Source organism: Lactuca saligna, chromosome 8 (genome assembly GCF_052625555.1).
Source record: "Lactuca saligna cultivar CGN05327 chromosome 8, ASM5262555v1, whole genome shotgun sequence".
Classification (NCBI taxonomy): Eukaryota; Viridiplantae; Streptophyta; class Magnoliopsida; order Asterales; family Asteraceae; genus Lactuca; species Lactuca saligna.
The window spans coordinates 241,807,747-241,834,050 of NC_136424.1; positions in this window are offsets into that span (position 1 = coordinate 241,807,747).

Consider the following 26,304-nt stretch of genomic DNA (forward strand, 5'->3'; position numbering starts at 1 on the left):
TTTAATGAGGATTTAAAGTCATTGTTCTACCCGTTCGGCTAATGACCCTCCACCGATCAAGCAAGCGGTGGGTGAGAATGGACACCCATTAAGTCGCCATTTTATAGGCAACAACCTTATACCCACCTTATAGACCGGCTTCGTGAATGAGGCCTACTAACGGTAAAACAACTTATTCTTATACATATATATAATAATTAACCATTAATGTTATAAATTGTATAAGGGTTGAATTTTAACTATTAAAACTCTAAGGGTTGGAATTAAAGTTTATTATAGTGTGTGAAACTTTACAAATTCCAAAACTTGAGGGCAAGTTTTCTAACTATGCAAAACTCTTCATTTCATAACTTATGAATTAAAGGTTCATAAAAATGAAGACTCTTCATTTTCATGTAACTTATGTGTTTTAAGTGTGTGTTAAATAAGAGTGACCTTTGGAAATCCATAACTTGAGGACAAATTATGGACTCCATCAAAACACATAAATGATCAAGAATTAATTCTAAACAATTCAGCAAATAATTCCTATCATTTTCTAAATTCATAAGAACATCAACATGATCATCAAAAATTTCAAGAATTATATGAACACATAAAATCATGGAATTTTGATATATGCTATTGTAAATGGATTAGAACAACCATTACACCAACTAAAATAAGTTTTACAACACCAAAACAATTTAGGGTAATGTTTCTAGTCCATTTCCAGCAGCAAAAGTCGAAAATATGCACTCCTTCGATCCTACTCGTCGAGTGCATGAACCTACTTGACGAGTAGGTTGAAGTTTGCCTTGGACTCGTCGAGTCCTCCCCATGGACTCGGCGAGTCCACCATGCAGACAGTAATGATTTCGACTTTTTTTCACTATTTTGCATCAAGTATCAAACAAGCAAGCCTAGGCTCTGATACCACTGTTGGGTTTTGAGCAATCTAACACTTCCTAAGTGTGCATGCAACCCTAATAAACCTTGGATCTATGTTTGTCTAAATACATGCAAAATAATAAATTTTCCAAGGTTTATAACCTATCTAACATGGCATGGGGAACATTTCAACATAAAAGAGTTAGAAGAGATTACATACCTTTTGATGAGTTTGGTTCTAAGGAGTTTGAGGGCCAATCACCAATAGTGTGAATGCCTCAAATGGAATCACAAAACACCACAAACTCTTGGAAAACTTTGAGAGAGTATACACACTTGTATAAATTCGGCGACACACAAGCACACACACACTAGTTCACTAGTTCTTCCTTAGGCTCCATTTCATGCTCCATAAGCATGCTTATATAGTGTGCATGGTTAGGGTGAAACCCTAATAACCCATGTCTTTTCCTTTCCAAGGATCCATGGCTTAAAAGCTCCATGGATCATCCATGGACTCCCACATAAGCCTAGCCCATTAACAAATGAGTATTAGCCCATACTATATAAAACAAATAGCCCATAATCTAATTAGTCTTCCTTTTAATCCCTAAATTAATTCATAACTAATTTAAGACTAAAATTAATTAAATAACGTAACTTCATATTAATATATTATAACTTATAATATATTAATAAACATATGTGTATAACTCTTATAAAATTATCCATAATAGTTTGGATGAGATTCAACCCAAATGGACCATGCCGGTCGGGTCAAGTATATACCAAATAAGTTATGGACTTAGACACCTTATCCAACATATACGCCATACCCTGCCCCAGTACGGTACCCAAAACCTCTCATGCAGGGTAAACAATCTGCGGCTGTTGTAGTCAAAAGAGGCCACCTGGCCTATGATCCTCTCTTACTTCTGGCGCTCCTCCTTCAGACCCTTGACCTATGCCTCTCGGATCTACTCCAACATTGGAGTAGTCACTATCACCTTCAGACAGATATCTCGGATCAGGGCCACTGCCACCTTGCGGCTCAAGGTGTCGGCGACTACTTTGGCCTTGCTCGGGTGGTAAAGGATCTTACAATTATAGTCCTTCACCACGCCTAACCACCAACGCCGCTTCATGTTCAAATTCAGCTGATCCATGAGGTACCTCAAACTGTTGTGGTTTGTGTAAATGGTAAACCGGACCCCGTAGTGGTAATGCCGCTAAATCTTGAGGGAAAACACCACAACCCCTAACTCTTAATCATGTGTCAGATAGTTAGCCTCATGAGGCTTCAGCTGCCTTGAAGCATAAGCTATCACATGACCTCGCTGCATCAACACTGCTCCCATACCTGTGATTTAAGCATCACAGTAGACTACGAAGTCCTCTATTCCCTCTGACAGGGTGAGAATCGGCGCCTTACACAGTCACTGCCTGACCGTGTTAAAGATTGTCTGCTGCTCAGGAACCCATCGAAAAACCACCGACTTCTTGGTCAGTCGGGTCAACGGAAATGCTATCTTGGAGAAGTCTTGGATAAACGTCCTATAATACCCTGCCAGACCTAGGGAGCTCCGATTCTTAGTTGAAGACCTCAGAGTCTCCCACTGCATTACAGCCTCTATCTTGGCCGGATCTACCAAAATACCCTTTTGGTTGATAAGTTGCCCAAGGAACTATACCTTGCGCAATTAGAAGTCACACTTGGAGAACTTTGCATAAAGTCTCACCCTCCTAAGTGTCTCTAGCACCACTCTTAGGTGCTCCTCATGCTGCTCCTGAGTCTTGGAGTAAACCAAGATGTCATCAATGAATACTATTATAGACCGATCCATCATCGGCCTGTACACACGGTTCATGAGGTCCATTAACGCGGCTGGAGCATTGGTGAGCCCAAACGGCATCACCACAAACTCATAATGACCATAGCGGGTCCTAAAAGCGGTCTTCAACACATCATCATCTCTGAACCGCATCTGATGATATACGAACGGTAGATCAATCTTGGAGAACCAAGATGCTCCCTGAAGTTGGTCAAAGAAATCATCTATCTTCAGGAGTGGGTAACGGTTCTTCACCGTTACCTTGCTCAGCTCCTTGTAATATATGCACATGCGATGCGACCCATCCTTCTTCTTCTAGAACATGATCGGGGCTCCCCATAGGGAACTACTCGGACTGATAAAACCCTGGTCTAGAAGCTCCGGCAGCTACGTAGACAACTCCTACATCTATGGAGGAGACAATGGATATGGTGCCTTAGCTATCATTGTCGCACCAGGGACACGGTGAATCTGGAACTCAACCTGTCTCTTTGGAGGTATCCCAAGTAAATCCTCTGGAAATACAGCCGGGAACTCTCGCACCACCGGTACATCATCAACTGTCACCTTACCCTTATCTTGGGTATCCATGACATAGGCGACGTATCTTGTGCAACCCTGCTGAAAGCAACGCCTCGGTCTCACCCTAAATCAATAACTCTCCCCCACTAGGAGTGTGAACCCACACTAGCTGCAGCTCACAATCAATCACTATCCCATTGGGGCTCAACCAATCCATACCCACTATAACCTTATTCCCTCGCAGGGGAATAGGAACCAAATCCACTGAGAATTGCTCATCAAATAAATGTAGCGTACACCATCTATGAACCCTTGCGACCCTGATAGTCTTGTCATCGACTATCTCAATGTCGAGTGGGCAATCCATCTCACCTGGAGCTCTACTAAATCACTTTCTAAGTACAAGCGACACAAAATATTGGGTAGCCCTCGAATCAAACAATACCATAGCTGAAATGTCGCTCACTAGGAACGATCCTATAAACAAGTACATAAACATGAGCAATAATCAAAACTAATATAAAATAAATGAGAAGACACATACCAGTAACCACATCAGGAGTCGCTCGTGCCTCCTCTGCGGTCAACTGGAAGGCTCTGCTCTTTGCCATTGGCAAACTCAACCCGACCCCACCGACCGTCTGTAATCCTCAAAGTAGTAGGAGCGGGTGCCACCACCTGTCCTGCTGATGCTAGACTCAGACACTGGGACTTCTTGTGTCCCCTCTGATTGCAATGAAATCAAATCAGATTAGATGTTGTTGTTGTTGTGGTGGTGGTAGCTATACAATACCTACTCATATGTCCAGTTTGGCCGCACTTGAAGTAGCCGAACTCCCATCCTTGCACATCCCATCGTGCAACCTGCCACACCTTCCACAACGACTGTGGCTCTGCTGTCCCTTAGACCTGTCATTAGACACCTTGGGCTTTTTTCCCGAACCCGTTGCGCCAGAAGCTACCTCTGGAATCCTCTTTCTCTCCATCTCTAGATCAATCTCTCTCTCACGAGCCCTATCAATCATGTCCTCTAGATTTTTACAGCTAGATCGGCTCACAAACTGTCTAACATCACTCCTCAACTGTAACACCCATAAAATTTAAGCCAAATTAAAAAATTTTAATTCATTCAAAAACCATTAAGTTCACACATCTTGTTTTCAAAACAGTTTAAACATCAGAGTATCCCCCAGAACCATATCACATAAATCATAAAACATGAGGAGCAGTACAATCACGCCTACGCCTTGCCACGATCTCCTAAAGTACCTAAAACAATACACTGAACTGTAAGCCTGAAAGCTTAGTGAGTTACCCCTAAAATACAAAGCACACATAAACATACTCATAACATATCACAGGTAGAACAACCATGCACATCGGGTCTACTGTGTGACTTATCCGCCCTCACTGGGCCTTCAGTCCACCTGGTCCACCATCCGAGTCTATCCATATACATCGAGTCTACAATGTGATTGGTTCGCCCGCACAGGGCCTTCAATCCACCTGGTATTATGACTGGTCCACCCACACTGGGCCTTTAGTCGGCCTGGTCCACTCCCCGAGCCTCGGCACGTCTGGACCGCCCTCTTGGGGCCTTCAGCCTATCCAGACCGCTCACTGGGCCTTCGGAATATCCGGTCCGCCCTGGGTATCTTGGCCTACAACACAAAGTAGGACCTGCCTCAACCCAACCCTCGTCAAACAACCATGTTCACATAAAACAATTAATCAAATAACAAATCCTTAACAAGACAAATAGTCCAACAGATCACATAGCATACCAACATCCTAACCAGGATTCCGACCTACCCGGTCACTAGCATAACATTACCCTATATACCGGGTACCGACCTTAACCAGGTCACTAACATAACACCATCCTAAATACTAGGATGCAGATCTAGCAAACAATAACATAACAAACAATACCCGAATTTCCATCCGATAAAGGGTCGTCCTTGGTGCCATAGACCCTGTTAATATAGTGAACATAACTCACCTGAAATTGTCGACTGAAGAGATAAGACCAAGTTGCTCCGAACACCGACACGAACTTAACCAAAGAACCAATTCCATAAATATCAAAATTACCAAAATACCCTTGGAAGTCAAACTGGTCAACTCTTGGTTAAAGTCGAAGTCCTCAGTCAATGTCAACCTTCCTGGTTGATTCTACTCGTCGATTCAACCCGTGGACTTGTCGAGTTCCTATACTCAGAAACTCCCATAACACGACTCAAATCGCCGAGTCACCCCAAGACTCGTCGAGTCCAACGATCTCGGAATTCCATCCTGTCCAACTCACTGAGTCGCCAACCGACTCACTAATCCAAAGCTTTAACCAAAAGAGGTTGGGTTTTGCGACTAGACTCGCCGAGTCCAAGAGCAGACTCACCGAGTCCAAGACAATCTTCAACAAACTCGTCGAGTTGTTCTTCCAACTTTCCGATTCCATGCACATGTTCACATAACTCGTCAAGTACACCCATGTGACTCGCCGAGTCTCTCCAGTTCACAATCCATATACTGGCTTTTCGAGCCATGCAGGGGCTCCAATCCATACGTCCACTCTTCTATAGTCTAACCGTCTCATAAAGTTGCAAACTGTACGTGAAACTAAGGAGATATAGGCCCAAAAGACACTTTGGCTAGGGTTAAGGACTCGGGGGCTTCACCAATAACTCATAGACAGGAGCTTTATGATATTCTAGGCCATCACAAGTCTAGATCTGGAGTAGCAACCTCAGATCTAAACTCCAAACCCAAAATAGTTCTCAAACAAGATAAGGAACTCCAAATCAACCATCAAGGACGAACCAAAAAGGAAATAGCTTAAGATCATGGCTCCTTACCTCTGAGATGTGCCCAAACTGATGTAGATCCCAGATCTACACAAGCTCCTTGGTGCTATCCTCTAATTTCTCAAGCTCCTTCCACCAATTTCCTCTTCCAAGCTCCAGTCTCCTCAACAATGGAGTCTCACACGAAAATTAGGGTTTCCGGATCTCAAAAGGGTAGCAAAGAGGCTGAGGGTGGGTTATAATGTGCTTTATATAGGGCACAACCCCTGGGATTAGGGTTTTCTCTCTTCAGCACCAACTCGTCAAGTCCAAGTCGCCGACTCGACGAGTTGGCCGCTTAACCCGCGATAGCATCCCGCTCCGACACGGCAAGTAAGCATGCCTACTCATCGAGTCCCTTTCCTTAATTTACACCTTAAGTCCTTCAATAGCACCTCTGGAATTTGGGGTGTTACATCAATATCTCATGATATCAAGCCTTCTTCTTCTCCTTGTCCGCTAATACTGCAGAACAAGAAGGGCTCTCTTGCTAAAGTTGGAGGTGATCTCCACCATTATCTCTATAGTCTTCTAGAGGTCAAAAAACTCTCTACTAAGTTGTGGCACCTCAATAACTGGTGAAGCTCAGCCATGAACACGGTCGTGAAGTCACTCCAGGTCATCACATCCAACACAGTATCATCACCAATGGCTCTCCCAACCTCGTCCCGCCAATCACGTGCCATGTCCTTCAGAAGATAGCACGCAAGGCTAACCTTGTCCCCCTCAAGACATCTGCTGGTGCGGAATGCATTGGTGATATCCGCCAAGCACCTGGTACTCGCAATAGGGTCCTGAGCCCCAAGATATTCGGGAGCTCCACATGCCCTAAACTCCTAGAAAGTGAGTATTCGTGACCCCATCATGGTTGCAATCTCAGTATGGAAAGCACTAAACCTCTCGTCCAAAAGCTCCATAATACCCTCCTTGACCGTACCGAAGATCCCAGGAGTCTGCTCAAGTATGTTGTGCATGGTCTCTAAGGAGATGAACTCCCTAGTCTGCTCATCTAACTGCCCTGCTCCAGAGACTGAGCCTGATGCCTCCCCGACACTTGAACTGCCATCTGCTGATCTATGGCGTAAAACCACCATTCTAAAAAACACATCATAACTAACGTCATAATACTAACATAACTCGAAGGATCAAATACACTACAAGTTCCCTGGTCTTATCTTAGCCTTCCTTGATTCGAGTATGGATCCTCTGCTTTCAGTAGTACGGGCCCATACTACCTTCCACATCTATCCGTACTTTCCCCAAGAACTACCTTGACTCCCCAAGTCTCTTCTACTGCTACTGCTCTCTACAACTCTCATCCTAGGATTGCCCTAGGGTAATCACCAACCCACTCTCTGCCATTAGCTGCATAAGAAGTCCATGCTTTCTTCCTCTAACTAGCTCGCGAATACCATTACATATTACTTAGACTAGATAATTCTTCGAATGAGAAATCCTACCCTACAATGGTTGGACTCAAACAAGAGCTGCGAAATAGAGCTAGACCTAACATTCTGAAATTATTTAGTCCTTGCAATATGTGACTTAACATATTCATTTACTAGTTAGTGAAAGACAACTAGAGCTCCTGAAAGCACAAAGCAAGTAGCATTCGGGAATTGAGTACACATAATCAAGCACATACTACTTTGGCTATCATATTGTCTAATCTATACTAGCATGCAATTCATAAAGTTGATACACATATAACAGGCACCTAAGGCATCCTTCCTAGATCCTTAGTCCTAATCTATCATGTTGTTCTAATAAAACTGATAAACATAACAGAACATAAACTTGTATGGGTAATTTGAGAGTACTTACTTCAGCTCGGCTGATTGCATGCACCACACCCTTTTTCTCTTTTCAAAATTCTTTTCTATTTTCCAAATCCTTTTGTGAAAATGATTTTCTTTTAAAAAATTTATACCACTTCTTTAGTTTGAGTTTAGATACACCTGAAAGTGTACCCAAATCCCTCACACCAAGGCTCTCATACCAACTTCAAACATCCCAAAAATACAAGCCAAAAATTTGATTTTGAAAAATATTATACAAACTATAGTGATCCATAATCAATAAGAAAAACCAAGAGCCATGTATCTCAAAATTTCATATAAAATATTGTATCGAAACAGATGATAAAATATCATAGCCGCAATTAATCCCAGGCTGAATATTGTGGTGTGTGCAATACGATCACCGCGAGCTCTTTCCCTTGCTACCGGAAGTACCTGAAACCAAAACTAAAAACTGTAAGCACGAAGCTTAGTGAGCTTCCCCAAACTACCACATACCATACAGTAACACATATAAGACATATTAGGCCTTGCCCACTGCATCGGGCCCCACCTGGCATCGAATCGAAGTCCAGCATAATTTGGGCCCCACGCACTGCATCGGGCCCCGCCCATCATCGAATCGAAGTCCGGAATAACTTGGGCCATGCCCACCGCATCGGGCCCCGCCCGACATCGGACCAAACTTCGGTATAAACTGAACATAACATAAAACATAAACATATGACATAATCACATATACTGCATCAGGCTTGCCTAGCATCAGACTGAAGTCCTAAACATATAACACATAACATAAACATGAATGAATCACAAAGACATCAAGCATACATAACTACTTCTCGGGACTGCCCCGACATTCGACCGAAGTCCAGAAACATATAAACTAATCGAGCTTACCTCTTCATACTGCAACTACATAAACGGTCCGACATTGGTGCCTTTGACCCGCTCCTACTAGAGGAAAACTCACCTCTCAATCTGGCTGCGGAAAACCCGTGCAAAGGTGACGCTGTCTGCTACTTTAACCACTCCCCAACTATAATGACCAAATAAACACTTAGTCAAAAACTGAAGGTTCCTCTATAGGTAAAATGACTATTTACCCCTTTAATCTAATTTGGGCCATGCCTAAGCCCAATCCTTTCTTTTCCTCACTAAGGCCCATTAAGTCCCCAAATGGCCCAATTTTCTAACTTGGGCCCAACTCTTTAAATGGGCTTTCCTCTCAAGCCCACAAATCCTTAGGCACTTAACTGACTTTTGAAGCCTCACACAGCCCACTACTACTATGTCCAAGACTTGGACTAAACTAAGGCCCAATAACAATAGTCCACTAACTGAGCGTACACTGAGTGTACCTCTCTATACGTTGTGTGTACTGTTGAAAAGGCTTGTACACTACGCATACTGGCATGTACGCCCAACGTACTCTCGTGTTAAGCACTTTTCTCCAAAACTGGTTAATCCATTAAGACATTATGGCTAAACTACAGATCTGAGTCCCATGCTTCAACCTAACCCCTAAAGTTGTTCACTTGGTGGCTTGGAACCAATTAAGCTTCAAGGGTGGAAACCCTAAGCTTAAAAACGAAGTTGGATGGCCAAGATCCAATCTTTGGACCCAGAAAGGTCCAAATCTTCAAAACCTTAGATCTATGATTATAGAAGAACAGATAGGAGCTTTATACCTCCTTTGAGTGCCAAATGAAGAGGTTGTTTCAGATCCTTGAGCTCAAGATACTCAAGTGCTTCTTCTACAACCTTTCCTTTCTTCTTCCAAGCCCTTCTTTACCAAAATAAGCTCAAAATGTCAAACACACACAAGAAAGGAGTATGAACAGATTAGGGTTTCTCTGAGGGTGATGGACACGTGAGGAGGCCAAAATGGGAGGCTATAATGGGGTATTTATAGGTCTTAAACCCTAAAATTAGGGTTTGACATCTGGCCGCGTACGCTAGGCGTACGCACCCAAGTCCCTCGAATCCAATGGACATTACGCCCCGCGTATGCCAGGTTACGCCCGACGTATGGATTATAGGCGGCCTATCTTCTTGGCCCAAACTTCTAAGGTCCACTCTAAAAAGGTTCAAGTCCAAGTGTTATTCCAAGGCTAATATTAATTTACATAATTTAAATAATACCTCGAGGAAAGGATGTTGCACTCAGCTTGGTTACTCTTTAGTAAATATTTGCAAGCCATTTACAAATATTAGATTAATATTTAAGTATTAAGTACCTAAGTGTTATATGAAAAGTATGAGTTTTATCTAGTAGATACAAGAAGTACTAGTCTCTTCCAGACTTTCTTTCCTAATAAGAGGATTAAATCCTCTTCCAGTGACCAGTTTCTTCACAAAAGAAACAAGATTCATCTATGTTGTCTTTATTAGATTTTTTGGGCTTAAAGGTGTTCAGTCCATAAAGCATGGGCCTCCTGGATCCCACAAGGTGATTCTTTTAGCCTTGCATTATTCCAATGTTTAAACTAGCTTTAAATAAATATCACTATATTTACTAGAATATTGCTTGACCTGTTATATCATCATATATATGTTTAAAGTATCAAAGACTTCCTAGAATTCATGAATAACTATTCCTACCTTATCACGGTGATGCCTTTACTATGTATCTTGTTCAGGTTTAATTTCTCAAACCAAATAGTTTAGGAGTAGGATATTTAAGTGTATACAATTTCATATCTTTCATGACATTGTCTCTTATGACATGAACCCATTCATTGAAGTTGTATCTATTGAATGTTACTATTTCATTTAGTCATTAAAGAAAATGACAATTCATGATAATGAGAATGGATTACTTAACTTCAAAATTTTAACAAAATTCATTTAGTATTTTAAATATTTAATCTTCAATAATTAATACCCTTTTAGCTTCCAAAAACACTAGTTATCAAAGTCTAGGATCCAAGTTGCAAAACAAATAAATGTTTAGCTATCCTTTATCCCATCCATTTGAATTCAACACGACATATATCGACTATCAATTATATCTTGCTATATAATTCCTAGATTTATGGGATCTCTAATAACAAATTTAATGAGACATGTTTGATCTCATCTATGCCTCAAAATTCTCTTGCTTAGGTATCCTTTATCACAAAATATTTTCGGTTAAAACGTCCAATTTGAAAACTTACGTAATCAGCCTATAACATGGTTATAGAAATCGCGAATACACCCGACCATCAAAAGATAACACCAAGTGGTTAGGTATCCTTTATCCCACTAGTGCATACAACAGACATGCGAGTGTTCTTCAAAAAGATTGCATAGATTTGAGGTTTGTAAAAAAATGGATCTTTATATGTTTTATATTTATAGTTTAAAAATATAAGATATCATGTTTATTACATGCATATAATAAACCATGGTATCAATTTTCAAAAGAAAATTACCTTTTAAAGGTTCTATATAGAAATTTAGTTTTTATATAATTTAACGCAATTCAATTAATAACCGGTATTAAGTTTAAATGCATTTGAACCTTTTAAATCTTTAATAAAACTTCAATTTATTACTGATATATATATATATATATATATATATATATATATATATATATATATATATATATATATATATATATATATGTGTGTGTGTGTGTGTGTATGTGTGTGTGTGTGTGGAGTTTGTATAAGTTATAAAAGTCACTCTTTTAAAACTTATAATGGAGTATTTCAAAATTTTCCATTATTAACGATTTTATAAAACTGGGTTTTATTTTAAAAGAATAACTTGTTACATCTTATGTCTAATTTTGAAAATCCAAACTCCATGTGATGTTTATTTTGTCCAAAATTATTTTAGAATGTGAAAAACTAATTTCACAACCACACAAAATAATTGCATAAAGTAAACAACACAAAAACATGCATAAAAAGATATGTGCATAAACATAGCCAACTAATGACATTTTGTGAGCCAACACAAAAAGTGTCAAGTCCATTCCTAAAGGGACATTTAAAGGGACAAAAAACATTCTTGTAATGTTGTTGAAGAAACTCCCACTTGAGTAAGCACCCATTGCTTGTAAAAGATTGGAAAAACTTCTTGAAGGCTAAAATTCAACAATTGTCGCTAAAAGCCAACATCCATTTGTGAACAACATTAGCAACATTTTTCAGAAAATATCATTGAAAATCCTGCACACTTGTTAGACTTGAAAATTGCTCTTTTATCTTCAAAAAATGATTCCAACTTCATTTCTTGTTACATTTCTGTACAAATAAATTATTTCTAAAAACTAATTTATTACTTTACAAAAATAAACAAGAAAAACTAATGTATATAATTATTACATACTATACAAATAAATAAATTATTACAACCATTTTTATAAAAAAAATAACCAACATAACAACACATTGGTCATTGGCTAGTTTATGCACATCGTATACATCAATATACATATCAAACAACCTTTGTTTTTCTAAGACAACTTTAAATGAAAAAAGATGCATGAAACTTTTATCGCATAAAATAACAAAAAAAGTTGTCATAGAAAATATGTATGAACTTACTTTTATACAAACACAAGTTATCCATATTCTCCAAAAACTAAGATTTCCAAAAATCAAAAAATCTAACTACACTTGCAAAGTGGCTCTGATACCAATTGTTGGGTTTTAGTTCAAAAAATAGTTTCATAAACTAGAAAAAATATGTCCACGGAACACTTTAATTTTTGAAATAACATAAGCATTTTATACCCACCAAGGATCTTCTTGCAAGTTATAGAAAGATTAAAACACCAACCAAAGAAGAGGTGAATAAATAACAACTTTTGTAGTTCTTTGGGTCCTCTTGGGAGGCTTGGAAGTTGATGAAGAATATGTAACCTTTGAGATACCAACAATCACTCAAATTGATGTAGATGCTAGTCCAAAACTCTTAAACCCTTAAGCTTTAAGTTCATAACCAATATGAATTTAAAGAGGGCATGAAGATGCAAGTTTTCAAACCAAAACTAGAGAGAATGGGAGGGAGGAAGGAGGTTTCATCCACTTGTAAGAAGTGAAGGATGAGCATTCTAGCCAAATGCAAGCCTCTTATTTATCTGCATAAAGTGAAGGTATTAACCATTAGGTCTTAACAGTTTAATCACATATGTCCCCATGTCATAAACATGTCTCCCATGCTTGAATTCTTTTGAATAAACTAATAGAAAAGCCATACTCTTCTTCTTTTTGTGCAAATCTCAAAATTTGCATAAAGAAGAGGAAGGTTGGTTTAAATTTTATAAACTCAAGGTTTATAAAATATAAACTTTGACATTTGAGTAAAAGAAAAAAGGTTTTCAACTAGTCCAAAAAAGTTGTGCATGGCTTATTAATTCATACCATATAAAATAATATAATGTTACTTGCTAATGAACATTATTATTTCCATGAAAAAAATAATTTCCAATTTAATTATTTATTAAAATCAATTTATAATAAATAATCAATTGTATCAAGTTGTTGTTAGTGTGACCCATTAGTATCCTATGTTATTTATCAATATCACTTTAATATGACTCTTGAGCATACTGGATCTTTCAGTTGGTACATTCAACTTCAAACTATTCATCATGCCAAATTTCTCAAGCAGGTTACGAGAGTACTTATCTTGATTTATGAAAATTCCATCCTTGCTTTGATGAATATTCAATACCTAAAAATTATTAATATTACCCATCATACTCATTTCGAACTGGTTTTTCATCATATTCTCAAATTCCCTAGACAACGAAGGGTCAGTCGAGCCAAAAATAATATCCTCTACATAAATTTGAACTAGTATCAGATGATACCCAACTTTCTTTCGAAATAGAGTAGGATCAACTAATCCTTTTTTAAAATTTAGAAAGTTTTAGGAAATTGGTAACAATTGCATACTAGGCTCGAGGAGCTTGTTTTAAGCCATATCCAGCTATATGAAGAATATAACAATGATCAGGAAATTTGTCGTTTACAAAACCTGGTGGTTATTAGACATAAATAGTTTCTTCTAAGACTCCATTGAGAAAAGTGCACTTGACATCCATTTGATACACATCAATTATTTGAGTGTTGCATAAGCAAGAAATATTCGAATGGCCTTGAGTCTTGCGACAGGGGTAAAGGTTTCATCATAGTCAATAACTTCTTGTTGCAAATATCCTTTTACAACCAGTCTTGCTTTGTTTCGAACAACATTACCTTCTTTGTTAGTTTAATTTTTTAAGATCCTTTTTAATCCAATGACTGAAACATCATCAAGTTTTGGAACTAATCTCCGAACCTTATTTTGTTCAAATTCAACAAGTTCGGATTGCATGGCAACAATCCAATCAGGATTTTCCAAAGCAATCAAGAGAATGTTAATAACTTTCAGAAGTGTTATTGATCATGTTGATTTGTTTCTTGAAAGTTGGAGAGTGTATTGAACTTACAGATGTATAACCACGTGTTCATGATTAATCATGGAAGAACTACATGTTCCATTGAGAATTTGGATGTGTCATCATTGTACATGATGTGCCATTGTACATGATGAGAGTGTATTGAACTTACAGATGTATAACCACGTGTTCATGATTAATCATGGAAGAACTGTATGTTCCATTGAGAATTTGGATGTGTCATCATTGTACATGATGTGCCATGTGCAATCCTGTTGAGCCATCAGTGTGATCATAATTATCCATTGACTTGAGATGAGCCACAAATATTCATGTTGAGCCACCAATGTCTTGATGCTCCACTTATAATCTAGATGTGCCATCTAAGATTATGATGGTCCAACTTGCTTTCATCAAGTGCTCCATGTAAGCTGCAAGTGCACCATATTCAACAAGTGCTCTAAGTTAACTTCAAGTGCTACATGTCAACTGCAAGTGCTCCATGTCAACTTCAAGTGCTCCATGTCAACAGCAAGTGCTCCAACATCTCATTCTTCAAGCAATTATTGAATCCTTAGGATCTTTCCATCCTGAAATATTATGATAATAATTGTTAGAGATATATAGAAATAGACTAAACTTATTACAAGTGACAATCACATACAAATATTTTCCAACAGTTTCCCCCTATGTGATGGTTACTGAAATAAGGAGTAAAAATAAAAGCCAAAACATGCACGATGAAATTAATAAAATAAATTACTAGTTGTAAAAAGAAAACTTCATCCACACGTTTAAAAACAATAACATAAACACGCAGACTAAACTTTGTTCCTTAAGTTTAGTAACCATTGTCGAAAACTTAGAAACCAAGTGAGTTCTTGAATTATCTTCACCCTCAACATTTTATCTTGGTCTCCTATTCTTTTCAACAAAACAATGATGCCTTGAATAAATTCTAAAGAGAATAGATGTTTCTGAGAGATGATCATAAATCTCAATCGCCCCTTAGATGAAAATACAATTCCTCTATGTGATTTTTTCACTATGTTTCTAGGTAACTCATTTTCCACATTCAAATCCAAATCTGGCCCATCATCTTCTTTTTTCCCAAGCTGTCCTATTTACCAGTCAACACTTAAATCAACAACCATATCAAAACATATTTCCCCAAGCTTTGAAGGGCATCTACATAAGCTTTATTAGTACTTGCCCTCTTCTTCAACCAAATAATCAATAATCTAACACCATCTTGATTTATACTAGGGAAACCAACTTTAGAAAACATGAATTCAGAGTTTTCTATCCCTTTCCCTTGAAATAAAGCATGTGGTATCTTTCGAAATTCCCGAATGTCAATTTTACTAAGTGAAGCAATTTTGAACTTTGACCATATAGAGACATCTTGAATCAGTTTCTCCAAGAAGAATCTTTTCTTCACATCTTCAACGTCTATACCATGCTTAAGTGGATATATTGCACTTGGCCACAGATTGAATTTTGTACCATTCGAGGGTGCAGGAATATCCTAATTTTCTTTAGAGGAATCTGAAGGAGGTGCAAAGGAATTTGTAGGCTTGATGACCTTAATCTTCTGATAAGAATCTTTATCAGGATTGAAAAAGACTGTTCTTTTTAGAAATGGTGCTTAGAATTGTTTATCATGCCATCTGCTTCTTTTTTCAGAAGAGATCTCTAAAGATTTCTTTCCAAGAAGCACATCTTGTCTGAACTCCTTAACTTAAAGTTTCTATGCTAACTCTTCATCCATTTTCATTTGACCTTCTTTGGCTAACTCCTTCTTTGATTTGAAGGCAACCTTTTGTTTTCCTCTAGCCTTGGGATCGATTTTAGGAAGCTTTTGGTTGGACGATTGGTTATGATATAGTGATAGGTTTGGTGATGTAAACATCTTTCCTTCTTGGTAGATTTAGTGTTGGATCCATGATCTCTTGCTTTCGAGTGAGTTCCTTTTTTGTTTCTGCCATCTATGCTGTGACATCCCCAAAATCACAGCCACAAAAGACCGATTTTTGTTTATGCTTTATAAAAATCAGAATTCTTCTTTTAATAAAAATGTTGCGGAATTCGTTCCGAGAAAAACACGATAAATACGTTATTAAAACATTTTCGAAGAAACGTATTTTATTCATTTTAAAACGTTTGGGATGTCATCGTCAATACAGGAACAAAAGCATAAACAGAACTTACATTTATTTACACTAGTGATCTACATCTCTTTGATCTCTCAGTGTAATGTGACTTCATATGAACACCTGTGATATAAATAAACTGATTGGGTCAGGTTGGGAAACCTGGTGAGTACATAGGGTTTTCAACCCACAATAATATAATTATTATGTTTAATCAAACAATCAACCCAATTACCCATCCCCATTATCTTCTTTACTCTTTAAGGATTTAACCTAAGAGTCATTTATCCTTCATTCGTTTATTCCGAAGTCCTTTACTTCCAGGGTTCTAGGACTGACACTAAATCCATAGCTGCCAATGTTCGTTCATAAAGCACTAATTCCATAGCTGCTATATCTTACTCATCGGGTACTAAATCCATAGCTACCGACGCTCAACAGGTACTAAGTCCATAGCTACCAATTCCTACAGGTACTAAATCCATAGCTACCAGTGTCTAACTAATAGGTACTAAGTCCATAGCTACCAATTCCCAATAGGTACTAAATCCATAGCTACCAACGTCTAAAAGGTACTAAGCCCATAGCTACCGGTGTTTGTCCCATAGGCACTAAGTCTATAGCTGCCAATGTATACTCACGTCATCTTCTATCTCTCATCATTCATCTACCCATCATCATACCCAACATATTCGTATATATAAAATACGTATACAGTTTAAATCCTTTAAAACATTTATAAAACGTTCATCCAACATAGACAGCAAGTATTCAGATAATATGCACACATAGCACGTAGTTTATATAAAATACTTCATATCTATGTGTAAGATGAAAGGGACTATGCACTCACCTGATAGGCGGTGACTCAACACTCGGACAACGCTTCGATACTCTCAAAGCAAATTCCTTCAATAAAACCTAGTATCAACACCACTAGGGTTTAGTCTACCGATATCCGCGACGAATTAATAGTCTGACTATTATTATTATTATATAAGCGTTAAATAACACTCAATATAACTCATAATAATAGCCCAAATAATTATTTTAAGGTCCTAATAATGTTACTATAATTAATTAGAAACTATATTAAAACTAGCGTAGGCGTAGCTCACTTACAGCGGGTTTTTCGCAAAACCGGGCTTCGCTGGAGCAGCGTTTCCCAAGCCAAAAGGCTCTTTTCTCGGAGCCGTCAGGCGCTCCGGGGCTTTCGCCTCGTGCTAGGGAGTTACCCTAGGCTTTAGGGTGTTAGGGAGGCTTAGAGAGAGAGTTTAGAGAGAGAAAGAAGGGTTTGAAGGTGTGAGAATGAATGGAACCCGGCACCTCTATTTATAGGGGTGCTGACTGGCCTACTCTCCGAGTAGGGGGGACCTACTCGCCGAGTTGGTCCATGTGGTGGCCTTCTGGTGGTGCCACGTGTCCAATTCTGGTGGTGCCACGTCACCCCCTATCGCGTATCAGCCTTCAAACTTAGAAAAATCATAACTTTCGCATACGAGCTCCGTTTTCGATGTTTTTATATCCACACGTAGGTAAAATCAAGATCTACAACTTTCATTTATACTCCGTCGGCTAATTCTGGACTGATCTCAAATTTAACAGGTGGAGACGTTTAGACTGTTAAATGACTGCGAAGAATTCATAACTCCTTCATACGAACTCCGTTTTCGTCTGTCTTTTTACCGTTGAGTTCCTATTAATGAGATCTTTAACTCTCATTTAGGTCGCGTAAGCCAAAAACCGTTCGAACTAAAATTCGAGTTTCGGGCCGTGCACTGCTAAGACGAATCTTAGAAAAATCATAACTTCTTCATACGAAGTCAGATTTGGGCGTTCTTTTTATGGATTTTCTTGGTTTAACATATTCTACGACTTTTGTTTAGATCACTAAGGCTAAAAAGTCCTCCATCATAAATACACTATTTATGCTTCCCGGTGCCGTGCCGGTTCCGTCGCGAAACTTCGACGGGCCATAACTTCTTCGTTATAATTCGGATTTTGGCGTTCTTTATATGTACGGAAACCATGTGACATATTCTACAACCTGGTTAAGATTATTTATTCTAAATAATCTTTTGTCAAAAAGTCATTTTCGACCCCTATTGCCTCTAAATTGACTAGCCCGGATCTGCGGGCGTTACAATTAGCTCCCCCTTAGGATGATTACGTCCCGGAATCATCAACGAAACAGGGTTCACATGATGACTCCATTTGTTATCTATTCATCCTAAGTCATAACTTCGATGTTTCTTCGAATGTGTATCTAACTCTTAGACTCCTTGACTACAGGCGGTGCTCGATCTTGGATACGCTCTCTATCTCACGTTAGACTCCAAATTATGACCTTCAAGTCACAATCTCGATCCTCACTGGATACGAACTTAAGATAAGTTCTTTTATTAATACAATGGACCGATGTGTCATATTCTAATGACCTCTCATCGTATGTTGCAATGCTCAGACTCAGGTCTCTTAGAGTCAAATTCCAGAACAGTCTATACCTTCCTTCATGTTCTAGTCACATCTAAAAAGGTAGCATCTCTAGCAACCATCTTCTTTTAACAACGAGCGCGATACTTCTATTGATCGCTTTGATTTCAATCGTTTGGTTTAAGTCAGACGCTACATCAAACTTGGTTCTCTGAACCACGTAACATACCCATCGTAGTCGGACTCAATTCGATATGACCACTAGGGTCGGAATATCAAAAATCGTCTTAGTCATTACCGAAACAATGGTAATAACAAACTTGAATAAATCGAAATCAATTACTAGTTTCTTGGTAACCTTGTGACTTTCCCTGATCCAAGCGTGAGTCTTGTGCTTCCAGTAGTATATGCATCTACTACCTTTCACACCTACTCATACTCGTCCCAATTATTGTCTCGCAGTTTTCCCAAGTTATTATCACAAAACAATTTTTTTAACACATAAAAATGTGTCCAAACAATCACAAAATTTTCCCTAGACTCTACTAGGACTTCTTCTATGCGTATCTTCAATCATCAATTCTGCTTCATCTCGGTGGAAATACCATACGATGGGTCAACTTCATGAATTACGCCAATCATTCCATCATCCTGCCAATCGAAGGTGTACTTCGGACGTACTTTACTCCTCTAAACGTACAGCATGACATATTCCAAAGGCAAGATACCACTCTTATGATATCTTCCGATAGGTGTCATTCACTATCATAAGGCTTTTCATTTCCTCCACTTACTCAATTCTCTATGAGTCCTTATCATGACATTCTATTCTCCAAAGCGAGCGTTTGGTGTATCGAGATGAGAATATAGATAGAGGAAGAATTAGACGCGTATTCCTTCTTATTACTCCAAAAAGTTACATGTCAGTTCTAATATCGTAATTAAACGTCTAGAAACCTGAGCACATAAAATTTCCAGATCCGGTCGGCAACAGACCATAGATCCGATCATATAATGCATATCATAAATCATTTAGCACATAAAAGCATGTTAGGAATTTTCCCTAAATAAGCTAGTGCTTGTGTCTATTCAGGTGTATTACCTAAATCTATTTGACACACTCCTCACAATCATTACTTAGCATTCTAAGTTTAAGTCTAGAAATAAATCCATATTCCTAGTTCGCTTAAACTAATGCTCTGATACCAACTGTGACATCCCCAAAATCACGGCCACAAAAGACCGATTTTTGTTTATGCTTTATAAAAATCAGAGTTCTTCTTTTAATAAAAATGTTGCAGAATTCGTTCCCAGAAAAAACACGATAAATACGTTATTAAAACATTTTCGAAGAAACGTATTTTATTCATTTTAAAACGTTTGGGATGTCATCGTCAATACAGGAACAAAAGCATAAACAGAACTTAAATTTATTTACACTAGTGATCTACATCTCTTTGATCTCTCAGTGTAATGTGACTTCATATGAACACCTGTGATATAAATAAACTGAGTGGGTCAGGTTGGGAAACCTGGTGAGTACATAGGGTTTTCAACCCACAATAATATAATTATTATGTTTAATCAAACAATCAACCCAATTACCCATCCCCATTATCTTCTTTACTCTTTAAGGATTTAACCTAAGAGTCATCTATCCTTCATTTGTTTATTCCGAAGTCCTTTACTTCCAGGGTTCTAGGACTGACACTAAATCCATAGCTGCTAATGTTCGTTCGTAAAGCACTAATTCCATAGCTGCTATATCTTACTCATCGGGTACTAAATCCATAGCTACCAACGCTCAACAGGTACTAAGTCCATAGCTACCAATTCCTACAGGTACTAAATCCATAGCTACTAGTGTCTAACTAATAGGTACTAAGTCCATAGCTACCAATTCCCAACAGGTACTAAATCCATAGCTACCAACGTCTAACAGGTACTAAGTCCATAGCTACCGGTGTTTGTCCCATAGGCACAAAGTCTATAGCTGCCAATGTATACTCACGTCATCTTCTATCTCTCATCATTCATCTATCCATCATCATACCCAACATATTCGTATATATAAAATACGTATATAGTTTAAATCCTTTAAAACATTTATAAAACGTTCATCCAGCATAGACAGCAAGTATTCAGATAATATGCACACATAGCACGTAGTTTATATAAAATACTTCATATCTATGTGTAAGATGAAAGGGACTATGCACTCACCTGATAGGCGGTGACTCAACACTCGGACAGCGCTTCGATACTCTCAAAGCAAATTCCTTCAATAAAACCTAGTATCAACACCACTAGGGTTTAGTCTACCGATATCCGCGACGAATTAATAGTCTGACTATTATTATTATTATATAAGCGTTAAATAACACTCAATATAACTCATAATAATAGCCCAAATAATTATTTTAAGGTCCTAATAATGTTACTATAATTAATTAGAAACTATATTAAAACTAGCGTAGGCGTAGCTCACTTACAGCGGGTTTTTCGCAAAACCAGGCTTCGCTGGAGCAGCGTTTCCCAAGCCAAAAGGCTCTTTTCTCGGAGCCGTCAGGCGCTCCGGGGCTTTCGCCTCGTGCTAGGGAGTTACCCTAGGCTTTAGGGTGTTAGGGAGGCTTAGAGAGAGAGTTTAGAGAGAGAAAGAAGGGTTTGAAGGTGTGAGAATGAATGGAACCCGGCACCTCTATTTATAGGGGTGCTGACTGGCCTACTCTCCCAGTAGGGGGTACCTACTCGCCGAGTTGGTCCATGTGGTGGCCTTCTGGTGGTGCCATGTGTCCAATTCTGGTGGTGCCACGTCACCCCCTATCGTGTATCAGGCTTCAAACTTAGAAAAATCATAACTTTCGCATACGAGCTCCGTTTTCGACGTTCTTTATATCCACGCGTAGATAAAATCAAGATCTACACTAATTCTCGACCGATATCAAATTTAACAGTAGGTGGCGTTTAGACTATTAAATAACTGGGAAGAATTCATAACTCCTTCATACGAACTCCGTTATCGTTTGTCTTGTTACCGTTGAGTTCCTATTAATGAGATCTTTAACTCTCATTTAGGTCACGTAAGCCAAAAACCGCTCGAACTAAAATTCGAGTTTCAGGCTGTGCACTGCTAAGCCGAATCTTAGAAAAATCATAACTTCTTCATACGAAGTCAGATTTGGGCGTTCTTTTTATGGATTTTCTTGGTTTAACATATTCTACGACTTTTGTTTAGATCACTAAGGCTAAAAAGTCCTCCATCGTAAATTCACTATTTACGCTTCCCGGTGCCGTGCCGGTTCTGTCGCGAAACTTCGACGGGCCATAACTTCTTCGTTATAATTCGGATTTCGGCGTTCTTTATATGTACGGAAACCTTGTGACATATTCTATAACTTGGTTAAGATTATTTATTCTAAATAATCTTTTGTCGAAAAGTCATTTTCGACCCCTATTGCCTCTAAATTGACTATCCCGGATCTGCGGGAGTTACATATGCTCTGTTTTTTTGTGCTTTTAGTCTTGATTCGGCAGCGATTTTTTTGATTGCATCTAAATTTTATTTTCTCCTTATCTCAAACTCATTTGGAGAGTTTGGAATTTAATGAATGATAGGAGAATGGCTTGTTCTGGACTTGTCTTCCTTTTCCCCTTCTGTTTTAGGTGTCCTGTCATCTGAACCAGATAACTTTTCCAGGATCAAGTCTAGCTTGGAATCATACAAGGAAGCCTGTTGTTGAAGCTCACAAATCTCAGAAGAGTAAGATTGCATCTTGATATTCTTAACTTCATGGGTGAGTAGTTGAATAGTTTGTTGAAGAGAAAAGATATCACCCGAGTAGTCATGGACCTTTTGGGAATTAGCTTTGGAGAGATTTGCAATGTTAGAGCATAATGAATCCAATTGATGTTGAACCTTCGCCGAAGATGATTCTAAAGCTTTAGAAAGTTCTGCCACTGACTTTTTGTTGGGTTTTGGTATACTACAACATCCTATGGTGCACATACAATCCTAAATACCTTAGATCTATGTTTTCACTAATTATACATGCAAATGGTTTCCAAGGTATTAATATATCAACTAGCATGCATTTAACATAAAAATATAATATACCAGTTAGCATGACATACCTTTTGATGAAGCTTGAATTCTTGGTGTATTTGGCCTTAAAAAGTTTAGCCCCAATAGTGTGGAAGCCTCAAATGGAATCACAACACACCATGGACAAAGGATGAACTTGAGAGAGAATTCCATGCACACAAAAGACACCATGAACTCTAAAAGATACAAGTGACGATTTTGGGCAATAAGGTGTCTGTTTATATGTGGGATTTCTAGGGTCATGGATATAACCCAAATCCATACCCATGGGTTTTATGATCCATGGTTCATGTGGCCCAACTCTTTATGTATCCATACATAAACTTGGTCCAACATGGATCATAATCCCAACACATATAAATATAACTAATTATCATAATTAGTCCCCATGGATTTAATTAGTCTCTTTTGATGACTAAATTAATTCCAAATTAATTCTTGATCAATACTAATTAAAACATATGATTTCATATTAATATATTATTACTTATAATATTAATAAACCATAAATAACCTTCTCTCAAAAGTCCATCCTAACAAATTGTCCTGATGATATGCAACCCAAATCGACCATGCTACTCTCGGGTCAAATATATACCAATAATAGTTATGGGCGTAGACACCTAATCCAACACTTTTCAAGAGTGGTAATGTACCGGTCATGAGTAGCAATATTACTTTACAGATGATCTATTTTCACTTCATAGATGGAATCTGGATTTGATAAAGATTGAAGAAAATCATCAATCTTCTAATGTATCATAGAGAAATGATCTTTGATAGTCTTTCAAATTTTCGTATCTAGACTCTCGATATTTTGCATGTTACGAACAGTTTATCCATTGATATACGAAGTCATGCCATAAAAGTAATCAATGATGACAAATAGTTTTTTCACTAGTGTTTCTGTCGTCTCATTAAGGATACACACATTGCCTGCCAAACATTCAAGATACCATTGAAATTTGTCTAGATACTCAAAATGAGAGGATGTATGGAAGCGGGTTTCCTCAATATGATCAACTACCATATAGGTAGTTATTCGAATATGTTCAGGCTTAGGTTTGGACATATTTTCTTCCTCTATGTCTACTTGAGGATCATCGTCCAGAGTAGGATCCGGTGGAAAAGAAGAGAACTTTTCTGCTTGAGTATCATCTCTTTCTCGAGACTCTTTTTTTTGGTGATGGAGAGTAGTCATCAAGATCAATGATGAATGTTTTGGTAGATGATTTGGAGTATAGAACAATTGACATATTATTTGGTTCATCATTAACTATCAGTCCTTCACTGGAAGGTATGTCTACCGTCTGCGTAGGAGTATCCTCATCTTGATCATCTGTTACTTAAAAGATTGTAGGAAAATCTTCAAGTTCGGATTGTTTTCATTTTCACATCCATTGTCCTCGTCTGAGTCATAATCAACCAAGGAGACGTGATTGCTTGGATCCACTTGAATAGAAGCAGGTTGATCTGACATATTGGTAAATCTGGAGTTAGGGAATTCGATCGGACATAAGTAGATGGAGCTTGAAACAAGGAATCTAAGAAAGATAGTGGGTTACAGGTTGTACGAGATTTAGGAAGAGATGTTCAGCTAAATTTGCTCCAAGATTATCTTCAGATACATATGGAGATTGAATAGAAGGAGGTTGATTTGACTTTGATTGCTTCTTTTTCTTTGCCAACTTCTTTGATGCAATATCTTAGTGCTTCCTTTTCCTTTTAGGAATCAAAGTAATTCCCTTGATGTATTTTTGATATGAGTGTAGAGAAGCACTGTTTTCACCTAGCTTTGCTAGAATAACATCTAGAATGAGAATTAGATGTGAAAACTCAGATTAAGATGCAACATGGATCTGATATAGTGACATATGCAAGAATTTAGGCATTGGGCCTTTTGGGAACTCCTTTGGTGGAAAATTGCTATTAGTTATTACATCAGGAATAATGATGGACCACCAGTGAGGATGATTAATCTGGAACTTATTCTTTGAAGAAGGAAGAAAGGTGAGGAAGTATTCCCAAAGAATAGACACATAGTCAATGTTGATATCATAATAAACTCTATACATTGGGATCCAATGATTTGTTGTACCATGACTACGTCCACCAACTAACCCGAAAAGACACCAAGTGAGGACAAAACTGAGAAAGTACCATTGCACAGTACGACAAGCTTTCTTAATTCTTTAGAGATTTGCTTCAATTTTTTCTTCAATCTTTTACCCTGTTTCCTTGAGAAGTGCTAGCATATGAGCAGAACGAAGGTGTAACAAATATTGAGGGCTCACGAGAGTTATTGTTTAGACCTAAACAAGTTGCTAAGTCTTCTTTATTTAGTACCAAGGTAGTTTGTCCAAGATCAAATTTGACATCAAGCTCTTTTGAATGCACACTTGGAGTTATAGTAGCAGATTGAAGACTTCGAAGATAAGAGACTTTGGAGTCTGAGAGGTAGTCGTGATTGCATTGCCAGTGGGCATTTTTGTAGATATTCAACTATAACACTTATTTCTTTAGGTTGAGCCTAAGTGTCAAGAAGTGTGATATAGTTGGATGAGGCCATGATGATTTCTGATGAAGATGTGTCTGCTACTGTGGAAGGTCCTATTGCTTGGGATTTGGACGCCTTATGAGAAGTTTTATTCTCTAAATGTTTGTGCATCTTCTTTAGGAGCCATTTCTTGAGTAGACAAAAGAAGAGAAATAATTGGAACTGATTGTTAGTTAAAGAGAGATAGCTAGAGAATAGTAGCTTATAACTGTCACACCCCAAAACCAGAATGGCGGAAATGTTCGGGTGTGGAGGACGTCATGTCAAGTATCACGAGATATGTATATGGTAAGCAAGTAATGAACAACCATTTCATTTAGAAAGAAAGTGTTTACAATGTATGTGTTCACAAAACATAGAAGTCATAAACAAATAAAAAAAACAAGACTTGAAGCTATAATGCTCCATCTTCTAAAGTCCCAGCACGAGCACTTGTCTAATCGTCTCCTGAGAATACAAGTTATTTGAAAGAGTTGATCAGCAATTAAGCTGGTGAGTTCATAATATTTTAGTGATGTGAGTAAGCTGTAAAAACGTGGTTGAAAATGTAAATGTAAAGTGCTGTAAGCTGTAAGGTGTTGTTTTGTAAAGTTTGCCTGTTCCTCTATAAAATCATATATTTCCTACTTAAAATGGGAGTTGAGTAAAATGACACTACAAGCCTTTCTATGCGTAATAAGTGGGTACAAGTTATATATACTTGGATTAAACAAACAATCGATTGTGCGCATCTGCCCTCAACCCACAAACCAACGGGGTACAGTAAGTAAGGTGGATAGCACACATTCGATTGGTTGTTACATCGTTG